The sequence below is a fragment of the Ambystoma mexicanum genome, chromosome 5p (genome assembly GCF_040938575.1).
Source record: "Ambystoma mexicanum isolate Mex_15411 chromosome 5p, UKY_AmexF1_1, whole genome shotgun sequence".
Classification (NCBI taxonomy): domain Eukaryota; kingdom Metazoa; phylum Chordata; class Amphibia; order Caudata; family Ambystomatidae; genus Ambystoma; species Ambystoma mexicanum.
In genome coordinates, this window is record NC_090930.1 from 617,882,213 (window position 1) to 617,900,929 (window position 18,717).

Here is an 18,717-nt window from a genome sequence, read left to right on the forward strand (position 1 = left end):
GCAAGGTCGTCTGGTCCCTTTTAGATTCTTCTGACTATTTGGATAGCAGTTCACTGTTGAGATGTTCTGATGTGGGTAAATGCATTGTAGTGCAAATCAGAGGTACCACTGATCTTTACAGAAAACTGTGATTTCAATCCAGTTATAGCAGTTATAGGAGTTTTGGCAGTTCAGAAGAAGGAGTCAGACATGTTAAGGACATTCACACTTTTTTCTGACATTAAATGAATAAGGCCTATTTTTCTCTACTGCTAGGGGGGATTTCCCTGCCTATCTAAATGAACTTAGGGTGTTTGCTGGTCAACAGGAAGTTCCAAAGTAAAATATCCTCAGTCCAAACCTAACTCTACCTGACACTACCACTAATATAACCAACTCAAATGACGGCAAGAAAATGTCTTTCTTCCCCAGGTCTTTTATCTTCTGGTGTTTTAAAAGTCTCTCTTTCACTCCATATGTTCATAATACAATCATGTGGAATAGTCTGTGGAAATCTCCTTGATAAGCTCTTGTTGCTCTTCCACAATGCTCTTGGGTCTTATTGTCTCTTTATTAATATACTTGTGATCATTTTCATTGAGATTCTTTCCCACAGTCTTGTCTACACTGGTAGATATATCTCAGTCTTGTAACCCAGTCTTTCCTATCTTTGGTTGAACTTGACCCAATTTGATAATTCCCCTTTCCTGGGTTCTCTCGCTATAACTGTCATTGTCTTTATCTTGTTCACTAGGTAGTCTTATCTCACACCCCTCATTACAGGATTGTGTGCCATGCTTTCTCCACTTTTCACCTTTAAACCCATATGGTCATTTGCCTTCTTTCCATTGTATTCATTTACAGTCTTTAACTAGTTCCCAATCAGGGTTGCTCGTTATACTCTGTATATGCTTTTGACACTTCCTGTTGAAGAGTGTGTTAGTGAATATCTCGTCCTTATTACTGGGATGAGTTTCCCTCTTCATATCATCTTGCCCTGGTGGCCTCGCCCTTTCCAGTTCTCCCTGGTACCTCTATATGTGCAGGGGAATGTTGCAGGTCTTCACACTCGCTCGGCAATCCTCTCTGGAAACTTGTTTCTCATGCATCAGGTTTGTCGGCTTCCCATTCTCAGCTTCCCTTCTGGCTGATGCTGTACATGGGTGGTGGTAATAGGGAGCTGCGCGCGCTCCCCGCTGTGATGGTCTCGTCGCGCTTTGCTGGGTGTCCCACTCACCATGATTTGGTCATAACTACGCCACCACCTAGTACAGGCTTTCTGTGTCCTGCTTCACAAATGTCTCCCCATTGTTGTATGCATTGGCCCTCTGGCGTCTCATGCTGGTGTTCTTCACCTCTTTAAATGTTGTGGGCTCTGTGGCTTGTCTCTGCTCTGACTCTTTCAGGCACAATCACATCAGGTAGCTTCCCCTGCGACACTCTCTCTGTTTACTCTTCGCGTCTCAGTTAAATGTATGTTTCTCCTTAAAGAGGCATCTTCTTTTCCTTTTCCAAATTTCTTTTTTTCTGCATTGCCTTCAGCCAATTATACAGACATCACATTCTTCTTTGCAGCAGGTCATCCCATTTATATTGTTATGGGGTGTGGCCTATGGAGTTCCTCACAATAAGTGGCGATTCCAGGAGACATGAAAGGCTACTTGTTGAAAGTACCTAAATTTAGACAACACCTGTGGATTGCACTTGGAAAAGACTGGATTCAGTGGCTGCAACAATCTCGACAAATACAATATATGTAGAAAATAAAAGCCAGTTGCATAATGACTGTTGCCAGCAGAGTCTGCCGGGAAGGACCTGCCAAGGTACTGGTGCTGGACAGTGCAATGTGCTCCTCCTAAATGATAGTTGTGTGTACGCTTAAGGTGGTTTAGAATTGCATGCAAGGTTTTTTCCTATGAAAACCGAGTGGTATGTAGTAATCTATCCTGCAGTAACAAAACATGATTTAAGTGTAATATATATTTTGACAGAACTATTATGATCTCCTATGGATTTGAAAATGTTAACCAGTTATTGCCACTCATCCATAAACTATCTAATGTAAAGAATTGTGCATAATTAAAACTGCATACAAACAAGAAAGGTGTGCCTTTGGACTAGCTCACTGAGCAATCATACTATGTGCAAATATTGGCTATTGCAAGTCATGTGGCAAAGTTAGAGACATGAATTAACCTTCATATGTGGATAACAATGCCTGTTATGGTTGTAACTGTAGGCATTATTTTCTCGCTCTGTTTATGATGCTGCCTTAGGAACAGTCAAGAAAGATGAATTTGCATTCATAACAAACATATGCTGCAGCTTTAAGTAAATAACATATAGCTTAAACATGTGGGGCCTCATTACGACCCTGGTGGAATGGGTTGACGGGTGACGCAAATGGATGCGGACCCGTTAAACCCATTCCGCCTGATTATGAGACCTGGTTTTACCAGGCGTCCTTACCGGGTCCGGCGAGGGGACCAGCGAGCTAACAACGGGCCGGTCGTAATCGGGAATGGGGAAGGTCCGGGCCTGGGTTCCCTGAGGGAGGAATTACCGGGCCCTGTAAACTCGGAATGGCCCGGTAATTCCCCATTCAGGGATCGCGGACCCGGTTTTGGAGGCAGCCAGGCCGCCAATAGTGGCATGGCTACCGCCAAAGCCGTAATGAGGCCCCTGGACTTTCTGTACAATACCTGGAAAGATGCTGTTGCTATAGACGTAGAAATTCAGCAGCAAACACAGATTGGTCAGAAGTCTCATTCTTTTTTGTTCTTTTTTACCATGTGATTACCTTATAATTTTACATGAGACTAATTAAAGTTGAATAGATATAACTAGGCATACAAATTAGACTACGGTGGAGCTAATTAGGGAGGCAAAAAAGTATGACAAATTATGATTGTCCTTTGAAGCACAAAAGGGGGCATCTGTAGAAAGAAGCATGTACTAGTTTACTTTTGGTTCATGGACGTAAATGAACATCAGAGCAGAAGTGCATCCATTAATGTGGCAAGTTACACAGTGAACACATCCATGTTTTGGGAGGGTTGCGTAGTAATACACTATTGATTTGGAAGCACACACGTGACCATAAGGTTGTGTGGTAAACATATAAGCCTCTTTATGTAGGTGCAGATATGAATAGTCACACGCTCCATGCGTGTGTCATGAAGGACCAAATTTTGGATGGCAATGGAAAGCCACGTTTAAAAGCATGTACCATTTAAAAGATATAACTGACTAAAGAAATGATACTGACTTTCTGTATAAGTATCATTGTTTAAATCATTTTTCAAATCCAGAGTTTCTGTACAATGGCCAATGGCTTCCATTTTGCAACAGAGATACTATGGTGGTTTCCTGACTCATTCATGCACAGTTATATGGAAATAAAGCCTGTCTATTACCTTGTTGCCTGACTCCATATCAGATTATATGATAATAAACTGCAGGTTTCAACAGCTCTGCCAGCTATTTGTAATTCACACCAGAATGACACTGTGAGGTACAGAGTATCCTGATTTGGAGTTCTATTGCACCAATTCACATCTCAGGTCAGAATGCCCTTCACACTATCCAAGTCATCTCTTCTATCAACCCCCCACTCCCTCCAAACTATCATGCTAGGACCAGATAGTTGTGTAAAGGAGATATCCGTTCCATTCCTTATTTTGCTCATATGGTTATAATGCCCTTCTTTCTTCCTCAAAAAGTATAAAGGTACTCCCTTACACAAGGTAGGATCATGTTTCAGGATGTCAATGGACTCATATCCCAAGGTTTCCTCAAAGGCTTCTCTACCACTGTATGTCCCACTTCCCTGGTCAGTTGAGAGTTCTCCACAGTCGACTCATTCTTGATTTTAACATTGTCTTCAGATTTCCTGGAAAGCATTACTTCCTGCAGCAGAATTCCTCATTTATGGTTCCTGGCATCCCAGCTCTCGCCTTCTGCATGTCACTGGATCTCTTAATCCCATTGGTGCTCTACCTTTCTCTGCCTCTGTCTTTCTTTCACAGGCTAAGGTCCCACTTCCAATGTATTACTCTAATTGTGATTGGCCCACTCTTTGTAGAAACATGCCCTCATTTTGTTATGTCAGCAAAATGGTTCCTCGTCCAGATTGGTCTACACTGCCCAAAACAAAAGAATTGCTGACAGCCATTTTGAATTCTGACACAAGTCAGACCTTTCCTAAATGTCCACTCTGTTCTAAAGTAGGGTAAACTTTCCAATCTCTTCATCAGTCTGCTTCCTGTGGCATCTCCTGGACATCCAGAACTTCCCCTGATGTTCTGTCCCTGTGTGTTGATCAATGAGTCAGTTCTTGGGTAGATTACTCTCCTAATCAGTTTCACAGTAGGAAGTTTGCAGTATTACTCAAATATACATGACTGATGTTGTAGATATTAGATGTAGGGAACAACAGCTCTGGAAAACTTTTTTCCCAGCTTCAATCTCTCACCATTGCATTTTGGGGGACAACACTGCGCTGATATGTGATGCTAGAGTATAACCAAATGTTTCTGGTAACTGTCTTTTAGGGGGTGCAGTCATGTCCCATTTTGAACTTAATGATCTTGAAGAATAGAGAGGCAGCTGGGGACTGGAAGAGTAAAGAGATAGGAAATAGTTCCTTTGCTTGATGCGCTTCAAGGAAGCTCTTAGATATTTGAGCACTGACTGGTTTTTGGAACAGGAGACCATGGAATTACCTCGACACCCGACACAGGATACTACGGACAATGCAGTTGTACAGGACCAGAAGGCTAATGAGTGCCAAGAAATTAAGAATTGAGAGGATTGTAAATGATGGAGAGGTGCATTTTTATGTTCCTTTGTGTTTTCCTCTGTGGTGCAGGCCTTGCAAAATGCTTTCTCCAGTCAACATGGCAGTATAATTGAAGCAATAGACATATCCCCCTTTTGATAGAAATAACTATCAAGTGTAAAGACTATTGCCCTTTCTCTTTAATAAACCCCCTGCAAGAAGAAAGATAGCCTATGAGACGGTAGTCTGGTATTTTACCTCAGCCTACCAACTACAAGGTTTCCTCAAAGGCTTCTCTACCACTGTATGTCCCACTTCCCTGGTCAGTTGAGAGTTCTCCACAGTCGACTCATTCTTGATTTTAACATTGTCTTCAGATTTCCTGGAAAGCATTACTTCCTGCAGCAGAATTCCTCATTTATGGTTCCTGGCATCCCAGCTCTCGCCTTCTGCATGTCACTGGATCTCTTAATCCCATTGGTGCTCTACCTTTCTCTGCCTCTGTCTTTCTTTCACAGGCTAAGGTCCCACTTCCAATGTATTACTCTAATTGTGATTGGCCCACTCTTTGTAGAAACATGCCCTCATTTTGTTATGTCAGCAAAATGGTTCCTCGTCCAGATTGGTCTACACTGCCCAAAACAAAAGAATTGCTGACAGCCATTTTGAATTCTGACACAAGTCAGACCTTTCCTAAATGTCCACTCTGTTCTTAAGTAGGGTCAACTTTCCAATCTCTTCATCAGTCTGCTTCCTGTGGCATCTCCTGGACATCCTGAACTTCCCCTGATGTTCTGTCCCTGTGTGTTGATCAATGAGTCAGTTCTTGGGTAGATTACTCTCCTAATCAGTTTCACAGTAGGAAGTTTGCAGTATTACTCAAATATACATGACTGATGTTGTAGATATTAGATGTAGGGAACAACAGCTCTGGAAAACTTTTTTCCCAGCTTCAATCTCTCACCATTGCATTTTGGGGGACAACACTGCGCTGATATGTGATGCTAGAGTATAACCAAATGTTTCTGGTAACTGTCTTTTAGGGGGTGCAGTCATGTCCCATTTTGAACTTAATGATCTTGAAGAATAGAGAGGCAGCTGGGGACTGGAAGAGTAAAGAGATAGGAAATAGTTCCTTTGCTTGATGCGCTTCAAGGAAGCTCTTAGATATTTGAGCACTGACTGGTTTTTGGAACAGGAGACCATGGAATTACCTCGACACCCGACACAGGATACTACGGACAATGCAGTTGTACAGGACCAGAAGGCTAATGAGTGCCAAGAAATTAAGAATTGAGAGGATTGTAAATGATGGAGAGGTGCATTTTTATGTTCCTTTGTGTTTTCCTCTGTGGTGCAGGCCTTGCAAAATGCTTTCTCCAGTCAACATGGCAGTATAATTGAAGCAATAGACATATCCCCCTTTTGATAGAAATAACTATCAAGTGTAAAGACTATTGCCCTTTCTCTTTAATAAACCCCCTGCAAGAAGAAAGATAGCCTATGAGACGGTAGTCTGGTATTTTACCTCAGCCTACCAACTACAAGGTTTCCTCAAAGGCTTCTCTACCACTGTATGTCCCACTTCCCTGGTCAGTTGAGAGTTCTCCACAGTCGACTCATTCTTGATTTTAACATTGTCTTCAGATTTCCTGGAAAGCATTACTTCCTGCAGCAGAATTCCTCATTTATGGTTCCTGGCATCCCAGCTCTCGCCTTCTGCATGTCACTGGATCTCTTAATCCCATTGGTGCTCTACCTTTCTCTGCCTCTGTCTTTCTTTCACAGGCTAAGGTCCCACTTCCAATGTATTACTCTAATTGTGATTGTGATTCCTTTGCTTGATGCGCTTCTCTTTAATAAACCCCCTGCAAGAAGAAAGATAGCCTATGAGACGGTAGTCTGGTATTTTACCTCAGCCTACCAACTACAAGGTTTCCTCAAAGGCTTCTCTACCACTGTATGTCCCACTTCCCTGGTCAGTTGATATCCCCCTTTTGATAGAAATAACTATCAAGTGTAAAGACTATTGCCCTTTCTCTTTAATAAACCCCCTGCAAGAAGAAAGATAGCCTATGAGACGGTAGTCTGGTATTTTACCTCAGCCTACCAACTACAAAGCTATGAAGTAATTGGTAACAGTACTGACAGAAGTGCTTGATGCTCACACGTGATTCTGTGGCCAGCAGGATTATACACAAGATAGGGTAAACATTTAAGTTATAAATCAGCACAAATGCAGAGCGATAATGTCTAGGGTGTTCTATCACTTTGGGACTTTTCTAGCACACTACAATTCAAAAGAGTCTGTTGGTACCACACATATTTTTCCAGATTCAGTCAGTTTGGAGCACAAGTATCTATGTAATTATTTTATGTTATACCTTATGAGCAAATAATTAGACCAATATAAACATGCAACACAATTAGTTACACAAATAATATTCCACCCATATCATAATTTATATCACGATCAATTAACAAGAACATCAATAATTCTATACAAAAATGTAAACATATGTAGCAAGCAAATCAGAGCTGAAATATCTTGTTTCCCAGAACATTATGTTGTCCAAGAAAAGGGCCAAATATTGCCTAAAAAGCAAAGGTATCATATTGTATCATATTGCCATATGGCAATAATTAGTGGCGGGCAGAACTACCTCCCTTAACTAATTCCTGCAGGATGATTTAGATACAGTTGGTCCCATAAATATGGAAGATGATAATGATTATTTGGCTGACCAAGGTGTGGGTCCAGCAGTCTTACAGAACTTCTGAGGGCTTCTCATGTTTGGCCCAGCATCTATCTCATATACCAACTCCAGAGAATGGACGCCCACTGATTGAATTTTGTTGAATTTTATTCTCAAAATGGTGTCCCAAAAGAGGCATGTTACTCAAAATATGGGCAAGACCTATCAAAAGATTTTTAATACCTGTGGTAAAAATGCAAGTTCAGCACAGTAAAACGGTGGGAACTTGCCAGATGCGGGAGTAGCTCTCTTAATGGGGAGGAGGCTTTCTTGATAGCCACATAGTAATTTGAACTAGGCTGGAGAAAGCCCTAATAGCAGTGTCTCACATTAAAGAACCATAGAAAATTAAGATGAGTCACGGGTAACTATATAACATTTAGCATTAGACTGAGACATGGCAAACGGACCTCAATGCATGCTTTTTCATAAATGTGTGCTTGATTCATTCATTTGCAGGGAGAAACGGGTCATGAGCAGGGGGTGGGGGCAACAGCAGGGAGACACGGGACATGACCGGGGTGTGGGGGGCAACAGCAGGGAGACACGGGGCATGAGGGGGTGGGGATTAACAGGGGAGAGACACGGGGCATGAGCGGGTGTGGGGGGCAACAGCAGGGAGACACGGGGCATGGCCGGGGGTGGGGGGCAACAGGAGAGAGACACGGACATGAGCGGGTGGTGGGGGGCAACAGCAGGGAGACACGGGGCATGACCTGGGGGTGGGGGTAACAGGAGAGAGACACAGGGCATGAGCGAGGGTAGGGGGCAACAGCAGGGAGACACGGGGCATAACCGGGGGGTGGGGGGCAACAGGAGAGAGACACGGGGCATGAGAGGGTGGTGGGAGGCAACAGCAGGGAGACACGGGGCATGAGCAGGAGGTGGGGGGAACACAAGGGAGAACAGGGCATGAGAGGGGGTGGGGGGCAACAGCAGGGAGACACGGGGCATGAGCGGGAGGTGGGGGCAACAGCAGGGAGACACAGGGCATGACTGAGGGGTGGGGGGCAACAGCAGGGAGACACGGGGCATGAGCGGGGGGTGGGGGTAACAGGGGAGAGACAAGGGGCATGAGCGGGTGTGGGGGGCAACAGCAGGGAGACACGGGGCATGGCTGGGGGTGGGGGGCAACAGGAGAGAGACACGGGCATGAGCGGGAGGTGGGGGGCAACAGCAGGGAGACACGGGGCATGACCGGGGGGTGGGGGTAACAGGAGAGAGACACAGGGCATGAGCGCGGGTAGGGGGCAACAGCAGGGAGACACGGGGCATAACCGGGGGGTGGGGGGCAACAGGAGAGAGACACGGGGCATGAGAGGGTGGTGGGAGGCAACAGCAGGGAGACACGGGGCATGAGCGGGGGGTGGGGGGAACACAAGGGAGAACGGGGCATGAGAGGGGGGTGGGGGGCAACAGCAGGGAGACACGGGGCATGAGCGGGAGGTGGGGGCAACAGCAGGGAGACACGGGGCATGACTGGGGGGTGGGGGGCAACAGCAGGGAGACACGGGGCATGAGCGGGGGGTGGGGGGTAACAGGGGAGAGACACGGGGCATGAGCGGGGGGTGGGGGGCAACAGCAGGGAGACACAGGGCATGACTGGGGGGTGGGGGGCAACAGGAGAGAGACACAGGGCATGAGCGGGGGGTGGGGGCTAACAGGAGAGAGACATGGGGCATGAGCGGGGGTGGGGGGCAACAGCAGGGAGACACGGGGCATGACCGGCGGTGGGGGGTAACAGGAGAGAGACACAGGCATTAGAGGCGGGTGGGGGGCAACAGCAGGAAGACACGGGGCATAAGCGGGGGGTGGGGGGAACACGTGGGAGAAACGGGGCATGAGAGGGGGTGGGGGGTAACAGGAGAGAGACACGGGGCATGAGCGGTGGGTGGGGGGCAACAGCAGGGAGACATGGGGCATGAGCGGGGGGTGGGGGGCAACAGCAGGGAGACACGGGGCATGACTGGGGGTTGGGGGGCAACAGCAGGAAGATACGGGGCATGAGCGGGGGGTGGGGGGAACACGAGGGAGACACGGGGCATGAGAGGGGGTGGGGGGTAACAGGAGAGAGACACGGGGCATGAGCGGGGGTGGGGGGCAACAGCAGGGAGACATGGGGCATGAGCGGGGGGTGGGTGCAACAGCAGGGAGACATGGGGCATGAGCGGTGGGTGGGGGGCAACAGGTGAGAGACACGGGGCATGATAGGGTTCGTGGGGGGTAACAGGAGAGAGACACGGGGCATGAGAGTGGGGTGGGGGTAACAGGAGTGAGACACGGGGCATGAGAGGGGGGTGGTGGGTAACAGTAGAGAGACACGGGGCATGAGAGGGGGGTGGGGAGGTAACAGGAGAGAGACACGGGGCATGAGCGGGGGTGGGGGGCAACAGCAGGGAGACACGGGGCATGAGCGGGGGTGGGGGGAACAGGGGAGACACGAGGCATGAGCGGGGGTTGGGGGCAACAGGAGAGAGACACGGGGCATGAGAGAGGTGTGGGGGTAAGAGGAGAGAGACACGGGGCATGAGAGGGGGTGGGGGGTAACAGGAGAGAGACACAAAGCATGAGCAGGGCGGTGGGGGGCAACAGCAGGGAGACACGGGGCATGAGCGGAGGGTGGGGGCAACAGAAGGGAGACACAGGGCATGAGAGGGGGGTGGGGGGTAACCGGAGAGAGACACGGGGGGTGGGGGGAACACGAGGGAGATACGGGGCATGAGAGGGGGTAGGGGGTAACAGGAGAGAGGCACGGGGCATGAGCAGGGGGTCGGGGGCAACAGCAGGGAGACATGGGGCATGAGTGGGGGGTGGGGGGCAACAGCAGGGAGACACAGGGCATGACCGGGGGTCGGGGGCAACAGCAGGGAGATACGCGGCATGAGTGGGGGGTGGGGGTAACAGGGGAGAGACAAAGGGCATGAGCAGGGGGTGGGGGGCAACAGGTGAGAGACACGGGGCATGAGAGGGGGGTGGGGGGTACCAGGAGAGAGACACAGGGAATGAGAGGGGGATGGGGGGTAACAGGAGTGAGAAACAGGGCATGAGAGGGGGGTGGAGGGTAACAGTAGAGAGACACGGGGCATGAGAGGGGGGTGGGGAGGTAACAGGAGAGAGATACGGCACATGAGCGGGAGGTGGGGGGCAACAGCAGGGAGACACGGGGCATGACCGGGGGGTGGGGGCAACAGGAGAGAGACACGGGGGCATGAGAGGGGTGTGGGGGTAACAGGAAAGAGTCACGGGGCATGAGAGGGGGGTGGGGGTAACAGCAGAGAGACACGGAGCATGAAAGGGGGGTGGGGGTTAACAGGAGAAAGACACGGGGCATGACCGGGGTGTGGGGGCAACAGCAGGGAGACATGGGGCATGAGCAGGGGGTGGGGGGCAACAGCAGGGAGACAAAGGGCATGAGCGGGGGTTGAGGTGGAACACGAGGGAGACACGGGGCATGAGCGTGGTGTGGGGGGCAACAGCAGGGAGGCACGGGGCATGAGCGTGGGGTGGAGGAACACGAGGGAGACACAGGGCATGAACGGGGTTGGGGCGTAACAGGAGAGAGACACAGGTCATGAGCGGGGGTGGGGGGCAACAGCAGGGAGACACGGGGCATGAGCAGGTGGTGGGGGTAACAGCAGGGAGACACGGGGCATGAGCGGTGGGTGGGGGGTAACAGGAGACAGACACGGGGCATGAGCGGGGGCTGGGGGGCAACAGGAGGGAGTCACAGGGCATGAGCGATGGTGGGGGGCAACAGCAGGGAGACACAGGGCATGAGCGGGGGGTGGGGGAACACGAGGGAGACACGGGGCATGAGCGGGGGGTGGAGGGTAACAGGAGAGAGGCACGGGGCATGAGCGGGGGGTGAGGGGCAACAGCAGGGAGACACGGGGCATGAGCGGGGGGTGGGGGGAACAAGTGGGAGACATGGTTCATGAGCAGGGGGTTGGGGGCAACAGCAGGGAGACACGGGACATGACCGGGGAGAGGGGGGCAACAGCAGGGAGACACGGGACATGACCGGGGAGAGGGGGGAAACAGCAGGGAGACACAGGGCATGAGAGGGGGGTGGGGGGTAACAGGAGAGAGACACGGGGCATGAGCAGGGGGTGGGAAACAGCAGGGAGACACGGGGCATGAGCGGGGGGTGGGGGGCAATAGCAGGGAGACACAGGGCATGACCCGGGGGTGGGGGGCAGCAGGAGAGAGACACGGGGCATGAGAGGGGGGTGGGGGGTAACAGGAGAGAGACAAGGGGCATGAGCGGGGGTGGGGGGCAACAGCAGGGAGACACAGTGCATGACCGGGGTGCGGGGGCAACAGGAGAGAGACACAGGGACATGAGAGGGGTGTGGGGGTAACAGGAGAGAGACACAATGCATGAGAGGGGGGTGGGGGTAACAGGAGAGAGACACGGGGCATGAGAGGGGGGGTGGGGGTTAACATGAGAGAGACACGGGGCATAAGCGGGGTGTGAGGCTAACAGGAGAGAGACACGGGTCATGAGAGGGGGGTGGGGGGTAACAGGAGAGAGACACGGGGCATGAGAGGGGGGGTTGGGGGTTACAGGCTAGAGACAAGGGGCATGAGAGGGGGGTGTGGGGTAACAGGAGAGAGACACGAAGCATGAGCAGGGGGTGGGGGGCAACAGCAGGGAGACACGGGGCATGAGCGGAGGGTGGGGGGAAACAGCAGGGAGACACGGGGCATGAGAGGGGGGTGGGGGGTAACAGGAGAGAAACACGGGGCATGAGCGGGGTGGGGGCAACAGGAGAGAGCCATTGGGCATGACCGGGGGGTGGGGGGCAACAGGAGAGAGACACGGGGCATGAGCAGGGGTTGGGGGGCAACAGCAGGGAGACACTGGGCATGACCAGGGGGTGGGGGCAACAGGAGAGAGACACAGGGCATGAGAGGGGGGTGGGGGCAACAGGAGAGAGACACGGAGCATGAGAGGGGGGTGGGGGTACCAGGAGAGAGTCATGGGGCATGAGCGGGAGGTGGGGGGCAACAGCAGGGAGACACGGGGCATGAGAGGGGGTGGGGGGTAACAGGAGAGAGACAACAGGTGGGGGGTAACAGGAGAGAGACACGGGGCATGAGCAGGGGGCAACAGGAGAGAGACATGGGGCATGAGTGGGGGGTGGGGGGCTACAGCAGGTAGACACGGGCATGGGTGGGGGGTGGGGGGCAACAGCAGGTAGACACAGGGCTTGACTGGGGGTGAGGGGCAACAGGAAAGAGACACGGAGCATGAGAGGGGGGTGGGGGGTACCAGGAGAGAGACATGGGGCATGAGCGGGAGGTGGGGGGCAACAGCAGGGAGACACGGCGCATGAGAGGGGGTGGGGGGTAACAGGAGAGAGACAACAGGTGGGGGGTAACAGGAGAGAGACACGCGGAATGAGCAGGTGGCAACAGGAGAGAGACATGGGGCATGAGTGGGGGGTGGGGGGCAACAGCAGGGAGACATGGGGCATGACCAGGGGGTGGGGGCAACAGCAGGGAGACACGGGGCATGACCGGGGGGTGGGGGCAACAGGAGAGAGACATGGGGCATGAGCGGGGGGCAACAGCAGGGAGACATGGGGCATGAGCAGGGGGTGGGGGGCAACAGCAGGGAGACACGGGGCATGAGCAGGGTGTGGGGGGCAACAGCAGGGAGACACGGGGCATGAGCGGGGGGTGGGGGGAACAAGTGGGAGACATGGTTCATGAGCAGGGGGTGGGGGGCAACAGGTGAGAGACACGGGGCATGAGAGGGGGGTGGGGGGTACCAGGAGAGAGACACAGGGAATGAGAGGGGGGTGGGGGGTAACAGGAGTGAGAAACAGGGCATGAGAGGGGGGTGGGGGTAACAGTAGAGAGACACGGGGCATGAGAGGGGGGTGGGGAGGTAACAGGAGAGAGATACGGCACATGAGCGGGAGGTGGGGGGCAACAGCAGGGAGACACGGGGCATGACCGGGGGGTGGGGGCAACAGGAGAGAGACACGGGGGCATGAGAGGGGTGTGGGGGTAACAGGAGAGAGTCACGGGGCATGAGAGGGGGGTGGGGGTAACAGCAGAGAGACACGGGGCATGAGAGGGGGGTGGGGGTTAACAGGAGAAAGACACGGGGCATAAGTGGGGTGTGGGGCTAACAGGAGAGAAACATGGGTCATGAGAGGGGGTGGGGGTAACAGGAGAGAGACACGGGCATGAGAGGGGGGTTGGGGGTAACAGGAGAAAGAAACAAAGCATGAGCGGGGGGTGGGGGGCAACAGCAGGGAGACACGGGGCATGAGCGGAAGGTGGGGGCAACAGCAGGGAGACACGGGGCATGAGCGGGGTGGGGGCAACAGGAAAGAGCCATGGGGCATGACCGGGGGCTGGGGGGCAACAGGAGAGAGACATGGGGCATGACCGGGGGTTGGGGGGCAACAGCAGGGAGACACTGGGCATGACCAGGGGGTGGGGGCAACAGGAGAGAGACACGGGGCATGAGAGGGGGGTGGGGGTAACAGGAGAGACACACGGGGCATGAGAGGGGGCGTGGAGGTTAACAGGAGAAAGACACGGGGCATAAGCGGGGTGTGGGGCTAACAGGAGAGAGACACGGGTCATAAGAGGAGGGTGGGGGGTAACAGGAGAGAGACAGTGCATGAGAGGGGGCTTGTGGGTAACAGGCTAGAGACACGGGGCATGAGAGGGGTGTGGGGGTAACAGGAGAGAGACACGAAGCATGAGCGGGGGTTGGGGGGCAACAGCAGGGAGACACAGGGCATGAGCGGAGGGTGGGGGCAACAGCAGGGAGACACGGGGCATGAGAGGGAGGTGGGGGGTAACTGGAGAGAGACACGGGGCATGAGCGGGGTGGGGGCAACAGGAGAGAGCCATGGGGCATGACCCGGGGGTGGGGGGCAACAGGAGAGAGACACGGGGCATGAGCAGGGGGTGGGGGGTAACAGGAGAGAGACATGGGGCATGAGCGGGGGTTGGGGGGCAACAGCAGGGAGACACTGGGCATGACCAGGGGGTGGGGGCAACAGGAGAGAGACACGGGGCATGAGAGGGGGGTGGGGGTAACAGGAGAGAGACACGGGGCATGAGTGGGGGGTGGGGGGCAACAGCAGGGAGACACGGGGCTTGACCGGGGGGTGGGGGCAACAGGAGAGAGACACGGAGCATGAGAGGGGGTGGGGGGTAACAGGAGAGAGACATGGGGCATGAGCGGGGGGTGGGGGCAACAGCAGGGAGACACGGGGCATGAGAGGGGGGTGGGGGTAACAGGAGAGAGACAACAGGTGGGGGGGTAACAGGAGAGAGACATGGGGCATGAGCAGGGGGCAACAGGAGAGAGGGAGAGAGACATGGGGCATGAGTCGGGGGTGGGGGGCAACAGCAGGGAGACACAGGGCATGACCAGGGTGTGGGGGCAACAGCAGGGAGACATGGGGCATGAGCGGGGGGTGGGGGGCAACAGCAGGGAGACAAAGGGCATGAGCGGGGGTTGAGGTGGAACACGAGGGAGACACGGGGCATGAGCGTGGTGTGGGGGGCAACAGCAGGGAGGCACGGGGCATGAGCGTGGGGTGGGGGGAACACGAGGGAGACACGGGGCATGAACGGGTTGGGGCGTAACAGGAGAGAGACACAGGTCATGAGCGGGGGTGGGGGGCAACAGCAGGGAGACACGGGGCATGAGCAGGTGGTGGGGGTAACAGCAGGGAGACATGGGGCATGAGCGGTGGGTGGGGGGTAACAGGAGACAGACACGGGGCATGAGCGGGGGCTGGGGGGCAACAGGAGGGAGTCACAGGGCATGAGCGATGGTGGGGGGCAACAGCAGGGAGACACAGGGCATGAGCGGGGGTGGGGGAACACGAGGGAGACACGGGGCATGAGCAGGGGGTGGGGGGTAACAGGAGAGAGACATGGGGCATGAGCGGGGGTTGGGGGCAACAGCAGGGAGACACTGGGCATGACCAGGGGGTGGGGGCAACAGGAGAGAGACACGGGGCATGAGAGGGGGGTGGGGGTAACAGGAGAGAGACACGGGGCATGAGTGGGGGGTGGGGGGCAACAGCAGGGAGACACGGGGCTTGACCGGGGGGTGGGGGCAACAGGAGAGAGACACGGAGCATGAGAGGGGGTGGGGGGTAACAGGAGAGAGACATGGGGCATGAGCGGGGGGTGGGGGCAACAGCAGGGAGACACGGGGCATGAGAGGGGGGTGGGGATAACAGGAGAGAGACAACAGGTGGGGGGGTAACAGGAGAGAGACATGGGGCATGAGCAGGGGGCAACAGGAGAGAGGGAGAGAGACATGGGGCATGAGTGGGGGGTGGGGGGCAACAGCAGGGAGACACAGGGCATGACCAGGGTGTGGGGGCAACAGCAGGGAGACATGGGGCATGAGTGGGGGGTGGGGGGCAACAGCAGGGAGACAAAGGGCATGAGCGGGGGTTGAGGTGGAACACGAGGGAGACACGGGGCATGAGCGTGGTGTGGGGGGCAACAGCAGGGAGGCACGGGGCATGAGCGTGGGGTGGGGGGAACACGAGGGAGACACGGGGCATGAACGGGTTGGGGCGTAACAGGAGAGAGACACAGGTCATGAGCGGGGGTGGGGGGCAACAGCAGGGAGACACGGGGCATGAGCAGGTGGTGGGGGTAACAGCAGGGAGACACGGGGCATGAGCGGTGGGTGGGGGGTAACAGGAGACAGACACGGGGCATGAGCGGGGGCTGGGGGGCAACAGGAGGGAGTCACAGGGCATGAGCGATGGTGGGGGGCAACAGCAGGGAGACAGGGCATGAGCGGGGGGTGGGGGAACACGAGGGAGACACGGGGCATGAGCGGGGGGTGGAGGGTAACAGGAGAGAGGCACGGGGCATGAGCGGGGGGTGAGGGGCAACAGCAGGGAGACACGGGGCATGAGCGGGGGGTGGGGGGAACAAGTGGGAGACATGGTTCATGAGCAGGGGGTTGGGGGCAACAGCAGGGAGACACGGGACATGACCGGGGGGTGGGGGGAAACAGCAGGGAGACACGGGCATGAGCGGGGGGTGAGGGGAACACAAGGGAGACACAGGGCATGAGAGGGGGGTGGGGGGTAACAGGAGAGAGACACGGGGCATGAGCAGTGGGTGGGAAACAGCAGGGAGACACGGGGCATGAGCAGGGGGTGGGGGGCAATAGCAGGGAGACACAGGGCATGACCCGGGGGTGGGGGGCAGCAGGAGAGAGACACGGGGCATGAGAGGGGGTTGGGGGGTAACAGGAGAGAGACAAGGGGCATGAGCGGGGGTGGGGGGCAACAGCAGGAAGACACAGTGCATGACCGGGGTGTGGGGGCAACAGGAGAGAGACACGGGGACATGAGAGGGGTGTGGGGGTAACAGGAGAGAGACAGATGCATGAGAGGGGGGTGGGGGTAACAGGAGAGAGACACGGGGCATGAGAGGGGGGGTGGGGGTTAACATGAGAGAGACACGGGGCATAAGCGGGGTGTGGGGCTAACAGGAGAGAGACACGGGTCATGAGAGGTGGGTGGGGGGTAACAGGAGAGAGACACGGGGCATGAGAGGGGGGGTTGGGGGTTACAGGCTAGAGACACGGGGCATGAGAGGGGGGTGTGGGGTAACAGGAGAGAGACACGAAGCATGAGCGGGGGGTGGGGGGCAACAGCAGGGAGACACGGGGCATGAGCGGAGGGTGGGGGGAAACAGAAGGGAGACACGGGGCATGAGAGGGGGTGGGGGGTAACAGGAGAGAAACACGGGGCATGAGCGGGGTGGGGGCAACAGGAGAGAGCCATTGGGCATGACCGGGGGGTGGGGGGCAACAGGAGAGAGACACAGGGCATGAGCGGGGGTTGGGGGCAACAGCAGGGAGACACTGGTCATGACCAGGGGGTGGGGGCAACAGGAGAGAGACACAGGGCATGAGAGGGGGGTGGGGGTAACAGGAGAGAGACACGGAGCATGAGAGGGGGGTGGGGGTACCAGGAGAGAGACATGGGGCATGAGCGGGAGGTGGGGGGCAACAGCAGGGAGACACGGGGCATGAGAGGGGTTGGGGGTAACAGGAGAGAGACAACAGGTGGGGGGTAACAGGAGAGAGACACGGGGCATGAGCAGGGGGCAACAGGAGAGAGACATGGGGCATGAGTGGGGGGTTTGGGGCAACAGCAGGTAGACACGGGGCATGGGTGGGGGGTGGGGGCAACAGCAGGGAGACACAGGGCTTGACTGGGGGTGAGGGGCAAAAGGAGAGAGACACAGAGCATGAGAGGGGGTGGGGGGTACCAGGAGAGAGACATGGGGCATGAGCGGGAGGTGGGGGGCAACAGCAGGGAGACACGGGGCATGAGAGGGGGATGGGGGGTAACAGGAGAGAGACAACAGGTGGGGGGTAACAGGAGAGAGACACGGGGAATGAGCAGGGGGCAACAGGAGAGAGACATGGGGCATGAGTGGGGGGTGGGGGGCAACAGCAGGGAGACATGGGGCATGACCAGGGGATGGGGGCAACAGCAGGGAGACACGGGGCATGACCGGGGGTGGGGGCAACAGGAGAGAGACATGGGGCATGAGCGGGGGGACACAGCAGGGAGACATGGGGCATGAGCAGGGGGTGGGGGGCAACAGCAGGGAGACACGGGGCATGAGCGGGGTGTGGGGGGCAACAGCAGGGAGACACGGGGCATTAGCGTGGGGTGGGGGGGAACACGAGGGAGACACGGGGCATGAACGGGGTTGGGGCATAAGAGGAGAGAGACACGGGTCATGAGCGGGGGTGGGAGCCAACAGCAGGTAGACATGGGGCATGAGCAGGTGGTGGGGGGCAACAGCAGGGAGACACGGGGCATGAGCGGTGGGTGGGGGGTAACAGGAGAGAGACAGGGGGCATGAGCGATGGTGGGGGGCAACAGCAGGGAGACACGGGGCACAAGCGGGGGTGGGGGAACACGAGGGAGACACGGGGCATGAGCGGGGGATGGGGGTTAACAGGAGAGAGACACGGGGCATGAGCGGGGGGTGGGGGAACAAGTGGGAGACATGGTTCATGAGCGGGGGGTTGGGGGGCAACAGCAGGGAGAAACGGGACATGACCGGGGGTGGGGGGAAACAGCAGGGAGACACAGGGCATGAGCGGGGGGAACACAAGGGAGAAACAGGGCATGAGATAACAGGAGAGAGACACGGGCATGAGCG